Below are 16,155 nucleotides of genomic sequence, written 5' to 3' on the forward strand. Positions count from 1 at the left end.
TCTAAAGCCCGTCAAGAAATTAACAGCAGAGGTGGTAATAAGGTACATATCTCAAGGAGGAACTGTTCCACACGTTTGGCGTACCGGAAACCATTTTCTCAGACAATGGCTCCCAGCTTAGAGCAGACGCGTTCCAACATCTATTGAGAACTCACAGAGTAAAGCATACGTTGACGGCCCTGCATGCGCCGCAAGCAAATGCATCGGAGCGAGTAAGTCGCTCGGTTATCGCTGCCATTAGAGCATATGTTCGACCGGATCAGAAGGATTGGGATGAGCATCTGAGCAGCATTTGCTGCGCCTTAAGATCGGCAATCCATTCGGGGATAGGGGCTACTCCTTACTATATGGTGTTTGGGCAGCAGATGATCACATCCGGGGAAACTTATTCGCTTCTGAGGTCGTTAAAATTGCTGGAAGACAGGGCAGCAAGTTTTACGAAAGAAGATTCGCTGGAGGTAATCCGGAAAAAGGCCAGCGAGGTCATGCAAAAGCAAAATGAGCGAAATCAGCGGCAGTATGATAAAAGATCTCGGGAAGTGTCGTATAAAGTTGGACAAGATGTATTTAGGAGAAATTTTAAGCAAAGCAGTTTCCCAGCTGGTTACAATGCAAAACTTGGCAAGGTATTTGTGAAGGCGAGAGTTCGGAAAAAGATAGGGAATTCTATCTATGAACTAGAAGATTTACAGGGTAAAAGTATTGGCAGGTATCATGCGAAGGACATGCGGCAGTAGTGGCACCTAAGCTACGGGTTGGATCAGCCTTGTGCTTTCGGCCGTGTGACAGCTCTGTCTCGCTACCCCAAGTCTGATTTTGGCAGGGGGGAATTTGTACAGTGCTACAGTGCCCTGTAGCTTTGGGGAAATTCACTCGGGGAATAGGATAGCTTCTCGGCAGACCAAAATTCAGGTACATCTGTGCGTCCTAACAGCACTGGGGGTGGAAGAAAAAGAAAAATAAACGCGCCAACCCACCTATAGGTCAAGGATCGTATCTGAGGAAAGAGTAATGGAAGTTGACAGTTGAAGGGTCGAGCAGAGAAAGTAGGGTCCGAGTGTCGAGGCAGAATAGCATTCGCTCTTTTTCGTCTTGGACACTGAGCCAACTGGTAGCTTCTAGTGAAGCTCAGGAAGGTACGTTGATCAACCTAGCGGTTTGAAGTGAAGTGTGAAGAGTAAAGGAAAATTTTTGCTGAGATTCGGAAAAGTGCGCGAGCTTGCTAGAAAGAGAAAGAAAAGCAGTCAGCAAAGAAATTCCACTGCTAAATTGTGGCAGATCCGCGGGTAAGTGGAGGAGAGCTTTGCAGCGTCGCAGCAGTACATATATTCAAGCAGTCGGAACTTTTGCTACCCCTTACGTTTGGCACCCCAGCCGCAGTTAAATCTCAAGGCAAAGAGCACCGCTTCAACATAAATGCACCTGGCAAGGGGAATGCAAAGCAGAGGGGAACCATAAACAAGGGGAAGCTAGAGCGAAGCAGAGACGAGAATAATTCGACCAAGGCTGGCCTAACTAGCTGAAGAAAGAGACAGTTGCCGTTGGGAATCAGCACGTCGTGTATCGCGAGCAGATCAAAAGAAAACGAAAACCAATTTTCGATCAAAATTTTTTTTGTAAACGGAAGAACCCTTCGTCTCAGTGCCGCAGTATCATAGAACTCCAGTGGTTGAACCGAAACCGAAAAGCCAGAGCGAGTTGACGAAAAGGTAGCGGGATCGGCTCAAATTTTCGGTCGAACGCAGAAGGAGAGAGAGTGCGAGTGGACGGGAAAGGAGAAAAGAATAGGAAGAGGAAGTAGAGCAAATGAGTAAAATAATGAATTTATAATAAGCTAAAGATTAAAAAAAAAACATATGTACCTATTAATTCCACTGCAAAGGGGTAAGGGGGATTTCGTTGTGCTCTCCTAGGGCGAGTGTGAGTGCAAGTGCCAGTTTACACATACAGGTACAACAAAAAAAATAAATAAATAAAAAACTCTTGATCCCTCACGAAGATTTATCAGCTGGCATCGAGAAAGCGCTTTCGCCGATGGACCGCAACACTACAAAAGAAACAGTGAGTAAATAAAACCATAAAGCGAAGTCATTTTAATAATCGGTTCTGCCGATGATAACAATTGGCTAAAACACACTTGTTCTATTGGGGAGAAACGAAAAAGAAATGCGGTTACTTTGTAAGTCTGTCGAGCCATCAATCGAGCGTTTAAGTTTGAGAGAGGGGATCAGCTGCTGACGCAGCAAGGCCAATCTTTGAGTTTCGAAGAATAAAAAAAAAAACCAAGTTTAAGAGCAGGGGAGTTAAGTTAAGAGAAATTGAAAATATTTGGAGAGGGTAAACTAAGTGCTAGTAATGTATTTAAATTTTAGCTATTAATGAATAAATTTATAATGTCTCCTTAAACGTTGATCTTGATTTCCGATACCCAGCCCCTGTAGTAGCGAGCCCTAAAGAAAAGGGGTCATAAAGAATAGAGGAAGATGGCAGATTATGACCAAGGAAGGGTGGGCGTGGTCCTTCATTCCAGCTGAGGACGACTTCTGATCCGTTCGTGTCGCGTGCGTGTGCATATGTGTAAGTGAAGTCTAATGGCCAAAAGTTTTGTTTCTCTCCGGTTCTGGAATTGTACTTGTACATGTCGTTAAGTTTCTTGCACGCTCTTTTAATATAAAAACAAATATCGTAGGTCTCAGAATAGACAAATGATAGACGGAATGATAGCGTGCTGGTTGACCTCTGAGGAAAACATCAGTCCTACTAACCGTTGTCCACTACATATATCCACATATTGTCTATTCTCTTTGTCGTTATTTAACCGTTGCAGGCGCATGGTTTTAAGTAGGGAAATGACGATCCGAAAGCAATAAAGACCCCAAATTCAACCCACCTGTTTCAGAACATTCTCCCGTAGGAATCACTCCCCCCCTCTCCCTCTTTTCCCTTTTCCCTGGGGGCCCAGCGAAGTGGATGTGAGTCGTGGTTCATGCGGCATCCGCAAAGCTGGGTTCTCTCTCCTACACCCTCGCCCTGGGGACCCAGCGGCGCAGATGTGAGTCGAGGATCATGCGGCAGCTGCTAAACTAAGCTCCCCTCTCCCAAACCCTTCCGATCCCCTTCCCCGCCACGCAAGACCCCCGACGCACATTTCTGCAGCTCCCAAGCATGGGTTCACCCACGCCTCGTGGCCGCGCCAGGCCCGACCGTCCCACGATCAACCCCACGGGTGCGCTTTCGCCACGAACGGCTCTCCCCATAGGTCCTCACACAACCAATTTTGCTGTGGGGAAGGACCGGGCCCTGGACAGACTGAGCAGCTGAACCTCGGCCTGAGAACTTTCTTACAGCGGTCATATTCGGAAACCAATAATGATTCTTAATCTCGGTTACACATTTTTAAACTCCCAAGTGGCACAATTTTTCGTGAACAGTTCTTATTAAATTATTTTCCATTTCTGACGGAACATAAAGCAATTCGAAATCAGCATCTTTTCTATAAAAAATACCATCTTCTAATACAACATTTTTCACTGGTTCTCTTTCTAACTTATCCTTCAATTGAATTATAGTGCTATCTCTATTTTCTATATCTATAACTGAAACTATTTGATCCTTATTTTTATTGTTCCCCAACTGAAACTTTTGGGTCGTAACTGAATCCTGGACTTATTGTGTGGTGTCTACTTAGGCCATCGGCATGGGTCATGTATTTACCACTTCGATGATTTACTGTGCAGTCATAATTTTCAAGTTCAAGGGCCCATCTAGCAATTTTTGAATTTACAGTTTTCTTACGTAAGGTTAGAGTAAGGGCATTAAAATCGGTTATTATTCGGAACGGTATTCCTTCAAGGTAAATCTTAAATTTATTCAATGAGTAGATTATGGTTAGAGTTTCTAATTCATAACTATGATACCAACTTTCTGCTGGTGTTGTTGCTTGAGAAAAATATGAGATTGTATGAAATTTGTTATCATCCAGTTTTTGTAATAGAATTCTTCCAAACCCTTCGAAACTAGCGTCACAATGCAATTTTGTTTCCTTAGTCGGACTATACAGGGCTAGAACTGGTGCTGAGGCCAGTCTCTCACAGAGATAATTAAATATTGTCACACATTTGTCGTCTAGCTCAAATTTCCCTATAGTGCTTGCATTGGCTTGGCAACTTTCGAGTAACCCGGAATAAATCTCCTGAAATAAGCAAAGAGTCCTAACATTTTTGCATATCTGCGGAATTAGTTGGTTTCGGAAGGTGCTTAATTGTCGTGATGTGATCATTATTTGGATTAATTCCCTCTATGCTTAATGTGAATCCAAAAAATTCTATACTAGTGTAACAAAACAGACACTTGCTTAACTTATTTTCTGATCTATATTCTGCTAGGAGACGTACTCAAGACAACAAAGTGTTCTATGGTTTTGGTTCCATTGCTGATTTGGTGTACTTTTTCTCCGGGCACGACTTTATAGTGTGGCTGAGAGAGCCGCAACGGAAGCAGGACCCCTTCGCACGTTTGGGAGCCTTGCAATCTGAAGCGTAGTGTTCAAACAACGAACAATTGTAGCATCGCGTCTCACCATTCGATGTTAATGAAGATTGTGCTGAAGTTGAAGCTGAAGAGATAGTCAATGAGTTCCATTTTGGTTTGTTTTTTGCTCTTAAGTCCGCATATCGATGAGATAATTCCTTAAGCTCGTTGATAGTTTTCGCTCCATAGAGCAAGGCGATGGCTGGCGACGTGTCGCGGAAACCATCGATGATAAAGTGGACTGCTTCAATCTCACATACACTTTCACACAACGCCAACTCTTGCATCTGCAAAATGTACCCCATAACGGATGTTTTTGCCGGAATGTAGAAAGTTTTCTGTAGTTGCATCACTAATTGAGTTGTCAAACATGCCTTATCAAATGTTTTCAGAAAGTTGGTTTTTTAATTGGTCATAGTTTTCTGAAAGTCGAGCCGCATGAATGTGTACGCCTCTGAATTTGGTGCCATTAATAAGCGTGCGCATCGTAGCTGGTAGGCGTCACTTTCATCAACAGCAGAGCAAGCGCGCTCTAATTTTGTAATCCATAATACAGCGTCTTGGTCCCTCGGATTCGAGAATGGGACCATTGCACGGATCACTTCTTTGACGCTGGTGCTCTCCGCCATTAGTTTTGTGAGCAAAGCCCTTTTTTTTGTAATATTCTAATGGCGGCAACCAACTCTTCTTCTTCTGGTATGCGTGCCTCGCCAACCACCGGCGCCAGCGTGTCGGCGTCGTTTTCCAAGTTGAGGTTGTGGTCGGCCGGAATGTCGTTGTCGGCCTCTTATCGCATAAGACCTATCCCAGTATAATATCGGGATCGGTTAGGGTTAATATCGGTGTTGCCTTACACACCCAAATCTCTCTGCGTATCTTCCTTTCATTTAATAATTTCTTCATTTGCACATTTTCGCACAGCAACGCTTAAAGAGAGAGAGGCTGCGGCTTTCAGCTTTCAGCAATCAGATCAGCCTACAATGTACGCACCTGCAAGCTGATTCTGCTTGAAAAAAGCTCTCAGATCAGCTGAGCTTTCAGCTCCGATTTCATCTACAGTGTGCGCGAGCCCTAAGTCTTCAAAGACTGCCATGAGTCAGATCAAGACATAGTAATAGCTAGCACCACTAACATCAAACAAAATCTGAGATAAACTGTTTATTGTAAACCTTCCACCTATCTTAAAAATTTCTAACAAGCAATTGACTACCTGTTAGAAAACCTTAACTCTTTCGAAAAGGTCATTATTGCAGTTGATTTCAGACTTCAGACCTTGATAAATACGTGTTACGGTCCACCAATTGATCGTAGTTTGACCTTCAAAGTGGAAGTGCGAGAATTTTTTCATAGGAGGTATTTTACTAAATAAATATAGAAAATAAATGTGCAAAGCTATGGTCGGACGGAAAGTTAGCCACACTTTTCGGGCAGAAAAGGGCAGGTTCGGAACCCTCCTTTCAAAGCTTTTGCAATGGAAAATGTTGTACAATTCGATAAGGGGACAAGAAATGTGAGGAGATTACCAAAAACTCGAACACTAGGGAAGCTTAGAGGTTCCTTACTAACCTGTAATGTGTCACACCGGGTCTAGCGTGGTGGTTGATGTCACGCGTTCCACAAACTAGTCAACTTTTTTAGCACTGGGGGCATCTTTCGGCTAGGGCTCATCGGATGGGGGGATCTTTTATTTGTTCTCGTTAAACACATATGTACAAGTGATTCTAAGTGCTAACCTGGCCGTTAGGTGATACAAAAATCAAGTCAATAGTGCCATATATGTGTGGAGAAATTGGCCGCTTAGCTTTAGCACCTATTTTTACGCGCATAGTTGTGTTGTTACTGCTTTTGCTCAAAACGTAACTGTAACCTTCTCACACGTATAGACAATACATCGATGTGTACCGTTTTGCATTGCACCGTCGCATCGCATGATCTTTCAATTCCTCTTTGCTTGACTTCCTTTCGTGAAGTTGATTTTAATAGAAAATTCTAGTCGCAACCACCCGCACGCATATCGCTGTACCGCCGCAGATCAACCCCCGCTATCTTTCTTTATTCTTTTTCTTCTTGACTTAATATTTTATTGCGTTGTTTTTCTGTATCGCACTATAACCGTTCCAGTGCTACACTGCACTTTCGAAGAGTTTTCGATATTTATTAATCAGGCAAGTGTTATCATTTTCTCTCGTCGTATGTAATTCCACCAAAAACTAACCCGGCACAATTAAGTTGCATTGATCGAATGATTTAGAGCTTGAGCATTGGGTTTTTCGCATCCATTATGTATCCACAAATAAATAAATATGGTCCGTCACAAAACTCAAAAACTGCCAATTGGATACTCAAGAGATTTTCCACTCTGATAAAGCTGTTCTCTATCTGGACTTCATAAAAGAACCTTCTGAGGCTAGAGATGTCGACGAAGCAATGTATACCATCAAGGAAAACAAAATACCTTTCTTTTCCTTGGGAGATCTTGAAGCGGGACTAGTTCGTAAGAGGAAAACAGGGGGAGGTTTCGACCATATCACTTATTTTGAGTGATATTCTGTATTCTGAGAGATTCTAAGTGCATTGAATACAAATACAAAGATAGAATTAGTTATGTTTTTCAATATTCAAGTGGCTATGTGTGATTTTCCAGTCGAGTGGCGCTCAATAAAAATCATACCAATTTTCTATGTTATTGATTAACAACAAATCAAAAAATAATTTAAAAGTGGTTTAAGCGGAAAAGATTCTTTCAACCGTACAAGAAGTAATCGGAGAAAATGTATTTGTAATTATTATTTGTGACGGGTTCAATTTCAGACAAACCTTCAGCATTGAGATTAAAATACCATTTTATTTTTTTTTTAATCATATTTGAATCTGGATTTCTTTTCAAAATGGCTTTAAATTTATTTTTTAAGTCCATTCCATATTTCCGCAATAATTCCCTCAATCGACGCTGTACATAAGTCCATTTTAAATTCATCGTTGGAGTAGTTGGAAAAGTTGCTAGACGTGTTGCTGGAAATAGGCGCATTTTCGTTGGATGTTTTGGACTGGACCTTCTGAGGACCTTCTTCCAACAACTTTAGCAATCTTTTACATTTCACAGAAGATGCCATTAACGGCTAAAATTGCATTGCAATTTTGTATAAATTATGTATAATTTGTCATCAATTTTGGTGAAATGCTTCCAGTAGAAGCTCATTGTTATTCTAAAATAAATAATTTTGCAGTAACAAACGAGGGGGAACGTTGTGAGTTGCTGCGGAGACCGCAACTCTACAGTTATACCCGATACTAAGTCAGTATGGCTCTCCTCCGGCAGACGCCGCTAATATTAAACGACACGACAAAGAGTGCGTGCGAGAGAGACAGAAAATCTGTCTGAGCGTGACGTCGGGTGCTGCGTAGCCAGTGCAAATTGATTTGTTCCTTTTGGCTACAAAAATGATCCGATCTGATCCAGATTCAGCAATCTGATAGATATGGTCATTATCTATGATTCTGCGTTTTTAGTTTTCTCGAATGTGCAATATTGTGGATGCAACAGATTTTCGTCCTTTGTGGGGGCGGAAAAGGGTAAGGCGAAATTCTGAGATATACGTTTTATAGTGAGATCTAACAGAAGTGCGGATACCAAATTTGGTTACTCTAGCCTTAATAGTCTCTGAGATTTGTGGATGCCCCAGATTTTCGTCCTTTGCGGGGGCGGAAGGGGGTGTGGCGAAATTTGGACACGAAACGGTCAAGGTCCGATATCACAGGAGTGTGGATACCAAATTTGGTTGCTCTGGCTCTTATAGGTTCTGAGATCCTTGAACTCATATTTTGCAATTGACAAAACCGACCATGAAACCTGTGTGTTAGAGAGAGACAGAGCGAGAAAGAATGAAATTGTTTTCTTGATTCTGGCTATAATCATTATTCGATCTGGTTCAGATTTTGCACTGTAGAAGATATGGTCATCCTCACCGATTCTGCGTTTTTGGTTTTATCGTATCTTTAAAAATGTGGATGCCACAGATTTTCGTTCTTTTGTGGGGGCGGAAGTGGGCGGGGCGAAGTTTTGAAATATTTTTGTAGCAGTGACATATCACAGAAGTCTGGATCCAAAACATCGTTGCTCTAGCTCTTATAGTCTTTGAGCACTAGGCGCTGTAGGGGACGGACGGACGGACGGACGGACGGACGGACGGACGGACAGACGGACAGACAGACAGGGCTCAATCGACTCGGCTATTGATGCTGATCAAGAATATATATACTTTATGGGGTCGGAAACGATTCCTTCTGGACGTTACACACATCCACTTTTACGACAAATCTAATATACCCAATACTCATTTTGAGTATCGGGTATAAAAATCTCTCAAGAAGAGTTGGGAAAATAAACATATGTTATTTTTGCATGGCAAATTCAAAAACAGGAAACATTTGTATGTGCAATTCGTGGAAATTAAATAACTGCGGTAGCGGATTGCGTTTTTAAAAAGTTCTTATTTAACTTCTAAGTTTTACTGATATAGACTTAAGTTGAGGGTCACAAAGGAATCCGGAAAAAGGGTTTGCGCGATCTTAGTTTTTAGCTCGACTTTTCGGTTTCGCTTCTGGATCAAGACTGACTTGAACTTTTTGATCTTTGCATCGTCAATCCCTTTCGGGAATAGTTTTTTTATAAACATCCCGATTGATTTCGCCATCCCGAATACTGGATTTCGTCATCCAAAGATTGAGAACTGTAAAATGCTCAAAGTGCACAATCTGTAGAAAGCCGGGTGTGGGCAAAGATTGTTTTTCCATTTGGGCGATTGTCAAAGATTGGGATTGTGGCGGGAGCCCAAGATTGAGATTGTATATCTTAAAAATCAATTAGGCGGAAGCCAAAGATTGAGCTTGTGGTGGGAGCAAAAGATTGGTTTTTATCAAGATATAAACAATCTCAATTAGGCGGAGGCCCAAGAGTGAAATTGTTTTCGTCTTAGAAAGCCAAAGATTGTTTACTCGAACTAATTGCTGCGAGAGCGCGCCCGTCTTTCGCTTCGACGATGCGCACACTCGCCCGCCAGCTATTCTAGTCTGGCGATCGTTTTATTAAGCACTTTCCATTACCTGTGTATCGGCAATTTGTGTGAAAGCTGAAGTTGCAACAATAATGTTCTTTTAAATTTTAGCGGGCAATTGACATTAACATAGTTCTAACAGACGTTTGACATGGAACATAGATTAACATCTGGCAGCCCTTATTTGTCATTCACAAGAATTGGCGTACATTAATAGAAACAGGTGGTCACAAGGAGATAAGTATTGGAAAAATTGCAACATTAATGACATATTAATACTAATTTAATTATATTTATTTTCAATTTCAGGTACTGGAGCTGTGATGGATCATCGTCGTCGTCTGGAGCAGAGTGGATGGCACAATGCGCGACCGTTCAGCGCTGGATGTGCACGTGTGTGTGATGCAGCAGTACACGCATCTGCGGCATCGGAATTGGCTGAGGCTTGAACTTGGAGTTGACGTGCACGGTGATGGTAAATAGCGAGCGACTCTGGTCCGGCCGCCCACGTTGCTTCTGCCTGGAGATCTGGAGATTGGCACTGGTCCGGCCAACCGAGATGCGTCGACCAAAGGAATTGGCTGAGGACGAACGTGATTTGGCTGCATCCGAGTGGCTGCTGGTCCGGCCACCCAGGATGCACTGTCGATGTAGATGGAGATGGCGCGCTGGCCAGAGTCGTCTGAATTGGCTGGCCTCGTCGTTGGATTGCTGCTGCTGTTTTGTGATGATGCCGTGACGTCACGGCCATCGGTTGACGGCAGCGTAATCGGAGGGGCCTCCAGATCGGGCCCAACTTGAAACAAAATGTTGCGGTTGGTGGCGAGGCAGCTTCTGGAGAGGTTGATCTGTGTGTGTAGTGGCAGGTAAGTGTGATTAATGAGAGTATTGGCTATTTTGTGTTGATGCGTGAATTGATGTTTTTCTTCTTTTAGCGGCAGCCTGTGGACTGGATGTTGTTGGCGACGGCGATAGGGCCTTCAAATTTCGCCCATTTGGCAGGAATTGGATGGCGAAATTGACGTGGCAGCTGCTGGAGTGGCACCCTGTAGAACCAAAGGGGTCAATTGACCCCTCTCGAACTAGTTCTGCGCTGTTTACCGCGCAACTAGCTACGCAACTAGTTACGCGGGAAGCGAACGCGGACCAGTCGAAAAAGAACCGAAAAACGAAGCCGCCTTCGGTTTGTTTTTGAAGGCGGCAAATAACCGCAATTCCGTGGAGTTACAGTGCCCACTAAGCTAGTTTTTACCAAGCCAAGCCATGCAATAAGCACCGAAATGGTAAGTTAATCGTGATATTTTACTGTAGTTGCGCTCGTGGAATGAAAGAGACAAGAATTTACACAAACAAAATGCATTTGTTTTCCTCGTTTGCTTTATGCGTTGATTTTGTTCACTTCTGTACAAGATCTAATCGCTGGAAGAGTCGTTTGCGTGAACATTTGTTAAAAAAGTGAGAAAAGAAATTAATAAATAAACAAAATAAATAAAATTAATATAAACAGGTACGTGCAAATATATTATATATTTCAAATAAAATGATGAGCAATAGGCATTTGCGTAGACTCCGTAAGAGTGAAAGGGAAGCTAACATTGCAAAGTTAGCGTTGTGCAGGAAAGATAACAGATAACAGCAATTAAATCGATTCTCCAGCCAGCTGGCGTTTCGAGCGGCTTAAACTTTATTTTGAGTGAGGAAATTGTTCTAGCCTATAACGTCGATGGGGTCCAAGGGAAGAAGGCCCTTAGGACCCACAAAGAATTTTTTGCAGCTTTGCTAGGTAAAATACCATTAACACTTCTAGAGATTTAAAAATTTTTCATATAAATTAAAACAAATATTAATTACAGAATGTATTCCGCCTGGCGATGAGCCCCCCGAAAACACTGTGCGGAAGGCAATGCAAAGGATGAAGAAAAGGGTGTTTAAGAAGAAGTGTCTTGCCAAAAACCAGGAGTAGGCTAAGCATCATATAATTAAAAATTATTCGTTATAATGAAAGACATTGTGTTTTTATTTTTGTATTATTCCAGACTGCCAGATTGACTACTACCAATAGTCAGTTCGGAACTAGTTACTGGTAACTAGGTCAGAGCTAGCTACAGGTAATCGAAGGGTAGTCGAGTGGGGAACTCGTTGCTGGCTTTCTACTGGTAACTAGTTCCTGAGCAACTAGCTACGGGTAATCGAAGGGCAATCGAGCGGGAACCAGGGGTGGTTCCGCCCTAGGACATGCACGTGTTAAATTCTCCGCTGAAATACATTGCGGATAATCGATCTGAAACCAGGGAGGTGAGAATGGTAGCTAGTGCGGCACCAGTGCGGAACTAGTTGCCTGGTACTAGAGGGCAGCTCTGTCGGAGGCGTGGCAGGTACGTATGTTTTGTGTGTGTTTGGACCATTTTGTGTTGATGTGTGTATTGACGTCATTTTTGGTTTGTTTACAGTGGCTGCTCTGGACATGTGCGGTGGATTGTCAGGAGCGTCGTCAATAAATCCTAAAATGTCGTCCAATTGGCATCAAATGTGTGGTGTTGATGACGGGGCAGCTGCTGGAGGGGCTGATCTGTCGGAGGCGTGGCAGGTACTTGTGATTATTGTGAGTTTTGTCCATATTTTGTTGGTATGCGAATTGACGTAATTTTTGTTCATTTCAGTGGCTGCTCTGGACCTGTGCGGTGAATTGTCAAAGGAGTCGTCAATATATTCTAAGAATGTCGTCAAATTAGCACCAAATGTTTGGTCTATTTGTCGTGGCAACTGCTGGTGGGGCAGCTCTGTCGATGGCGTGTCAGGTGAGTACGTATTGGTCATTTTTCGTGGTTATGTGAGTTAATGTTTTCCATCTGTTTTTTTAGTGGCTGCCTCAGGACCGACTTTTGGGCTCATCAATAGACGTTGTCAGAGTAGAAGCTACCGTAGACGTCCATGATCTCCTCCGCTATCTCGTCGTCAAATGAATCGTGGTCCGTCCACAGGTCGTCGCCATCGTCGCTGAGTGCTTCGCAGTCCATATCAGAGTCCTCCGATACGGCTGCGGCGTCAGGTTGTGTATTGGCGGCGGGTCTTGGAGGTGTTGGTGCTGCTGCTGGTGTCTGTGTTGGAGGATTGGCCACTGCTGAGCTTTTGTTTGTAATTAGTGTGGTAAGTTCTTGCAGTCTTTTCTCTAAATTTTCAATTTTAACGGCGTACTCTTTTAGCATTCCCACACACTTGCCATCGCATTGGACGGCTGGCTGCTGCTGATGCTGGGGATTTCTCGGTGTCTGGAAACGTTTTGGAGTTGGCCGCACCCGTTGATCGCGCTGGCATTGGCGCCCCTTGGCCTGTGGCTGGGAATGATGGCCGCGATGCTGGTGCTGCCGACCCAAATTGTGTCCGCGCTGCTGCTGTTTTTGTTGCTGCTGCTGCTCATCCCTTAGCTTCTGCTGGTAATTGGCCAGGTAGTTTTCAGCCGGATTGGCTTGAGCACCACGGCTATACAAGGGCCTGCGGGTGTTGGGCGTTGCTGCTGCTACTGGTGTTGGTGCTGCTGGCTTGGCCCCCTGTTTGCCACTTGAGTGCTGCTGCTGTTGATGTTGTGGCCGCTTCTTCTGGGATGGCTGCTGCTGTTTAGGAGCGTAGATATGAGGCTGCTGTTGCTGGGAGGACGACGACTACTCTGCGGCTGTTGCCGTTCTGCCGCGCGTGGCTGCTGCTGCTGCTCAGCATTCCCAGACCGCACCACTCGGCTGTAGGAAGGCCTGACATTGCCTCTGGTGCTTGTGCTTGTTGGCTGGTGTTGATGGTGGTGGGATTGGCGGTTCGGATGCTGCGTTTGTGGACGTTGGTCTTCGATTGGCTGCTGTGGCTGCTGGCGTTGCTGTTGTTAATGCTGCTGACGCTGCTCAGCAATGAGTCGATTCGCCCTCAATTTACCTCGAGCCTTTTTAAATTCGTCGCATCATTTATAGCAGCTCACATGAGAGCCACTGCAGTTGGCGCATTTCGGGGCTACATTCCTTGGCTTTCGGCATGCCGTAGTGGAGTGCTCCGCCGCGCACTTCATGCAACGGTAAGGCCGTCTGCAGTAGTTCTTCGTGTGCCCAAATGCCTGGCAACGATGACATTGGGCTGGGTCTCGCGGCTTAGATTGTCGCTCGATCGCAACGCGTTGGCTGGACATTTGTTTTACTGTCAGGATCCCCTCATGACCGCTGTCCTTCATGGGCTCGATTTCCACCTCAAACAGGCTCAGAGGTCTTCCGCTGTAGCTGTTTTTCATCACTCGGATGAACCGAGTGGTATACCCCAGCTGCTTAAGCTCCTCTGTTACCCAGTCGCATGGTGTGCAGTGGTGGAGATGGCGGATGACCACCCTGAACCCCCTGGCGCTACGAGGCTGGTGGGTCTGGAGCTGAATGCCTTCATCAGCAAGGGCGTTCAGGATCGCGTTGTGGGTGTCCATGTCCACGGATTGGACTCTGAGCCCACCATTGGCCATGGCTTTGGTCGAGAATTTCCCTATCTTTGGGTTGCTGTTGAGCTTATTGATAAGGGGGACTATTGCCGGCACCAGGGGCAGGAAGAGTGAAGGGGCCCTGGTGTCAGGTAATGGTAGTGGTCCGGGCATTGCAAGCAGATTGGCTGGTTGCTGCTGCTGTTGTTGTTGATGTTGTTGTTGCTGCGGCTGTGGGCGTTCGGTCTCCGTCTCCATCTGTTGCTGTTGCTGTTCCCTCTGCTGCTCCTTTGCGGGTGGCGAGCTTCTTTGGACGGCGCCGGCTCTTGCTCAGTTTGGAGCTCTAGTTGGCGGGCCTCCTGGTGCAGTCTTTTGGCAAAGCCGCTTTTGAATAGCGGCGTTGCTATTGGCAGAAATGAAATTTCTTCGTCATCTGTATCCGTATCGATCGCCGTGCATCTCCGTTTGAGTGGCGATAGATAGGGGGTCAATGGCAGGGGCATAGGGTGCTCATTACCCATTAGCGGGGGCACATTGGTTAGCCATTTGTCTACCAATTTAGACTTGGTAGAAGGCCGTGTCGGTGTAGTTAATGCGTCCGCTTGCGTCAAGATAGGTAACAGGCATTTTCTGCTCCGTCCAGTATTGGCTCTATCAGTCGTCAATTGTTGTTGATTGTCGTTTAATTGCTGCTACTGCTGGTCATTTATTTGTTGTTGCATGCCGATTTGTGATTCGGCATCGGTCAATGTATTGGTGTTGGTGCTGGCGTAGGTCAGGTAGCTAGTTTCGTTTGTGTTATTGTTTTTGCTTGTGTTTCGTTTTGCGTTCTGATTCCGGTTGGACGGGGAGAGAGGGAGAGCATCTCTCTTTTTGGCTTGTGTGGATGTATGCGTGTGGCCTGGCGTCAAACGTTTTAATGCTTGCGGGGCGTCGTTTGCACTTGCTCTTGGCGGCAAACGTTTATTGGCTTTGAGCGTTGCGCTTCTCTTTCGTTCGGCGCCGTAGGTTCGGCTGCCAAGAGAGCGCAGGCTCACTCAGTCTTGGATTTGAGTGCAATGCCTGGTCGCTGGCCGTTTGGCGCGAAATCAAGGGGGCTTGGCATTTACTGTTGTGGGCATTTATGTGCCCTTTGGTGAGAGCGCGAGTGCCGCTATTTTGGCCTGCCTTTGCGGTTTTTGGCGGCGTCCCTGCCTGACTGTGTGTGAGTGTGTGGGTGACGGCGTCATTTCTGGCTAGGATTGGCGGCTCAATTCGATCGCGGATGCCCCTGTCCCTGAAGCGTCGGTCGAATTCGACCACCGTCCTCTCGAGGGAGCTCACTGGGAGTCCATCTCCGCCAGCTCCGCATCCCCCTCGGAGTCGAGCATCGACTCGTAGTGGGACCGACCATGGGGCTTGGAGGACACATCAGGGTCAGAGGAATGGGACACGTACTCACCGCCCTCGGCAGATGTCTGTGTAGCCGGATTGTCCATGGGGAGCGTCGTCGGATTTGAAGCAACTGCATCCTGGCCTGGTCCAGTGGCGTCAATTGAGTTGGTTTTCCTCATCTTTATGGTCTGCAGCTTGGTTCGGCTGCGTGGTCGAGATGGGAAAAAATGGCTTCCACTTTACTCGTATAAGAGCTTAATAGAATTGGGTACGTTAACTTGGACGTTTACATGCAATGACTGCATCTTTCAAGAGGCGATGCAATTACTGCACCGTCAAGTGGCCCGTGTGACACCAGCAGAGGGCTGTTACGCGAGCATGCAGGAAAGATAGCTGTTAGACTAATATTCGAGGAAGAATATAAGAGAACTAGGCATGCATCTAAAATACAAACACCACTACAATTACTAATTACTAGAAAGGTGTGTAAGGATTAGTAATTTACTAAGAGGAAGAAATTTAGTGGTGAATATAATATGGTAGAGGGAATTATAATCCGAGCATAAGACCCTAAACGGTTCATGCAAGGAATAATTCGATCTACAAAGTGAAAGGAACAACGGTATAAAATTTCTAGTCAGTCTAATAGGAATCGTGAAGTTTATGCGGCTCAACAGATCAGGGCTGTCTATGTCACCCCTGATCAAGCTGTGCATAAATATCACACGAAGTATTTTTATACGGTTAACTAAGGAT

This window comes from Drosophila miranda, chromosome XL (assembly GCF_003369915.1).
Source record: "Drosophila miranda strain MSH22 chromosome XL, D.miranda_PacBio2.1, whole genome shotgun sequence".
In the NCBI taxonomy this organism is placed as follows: Eukaryota; Metazoa; Arthropoda; class Insecta; order Diptera; family Drosophilidae; genus Drosophila; species Drosophila miranda.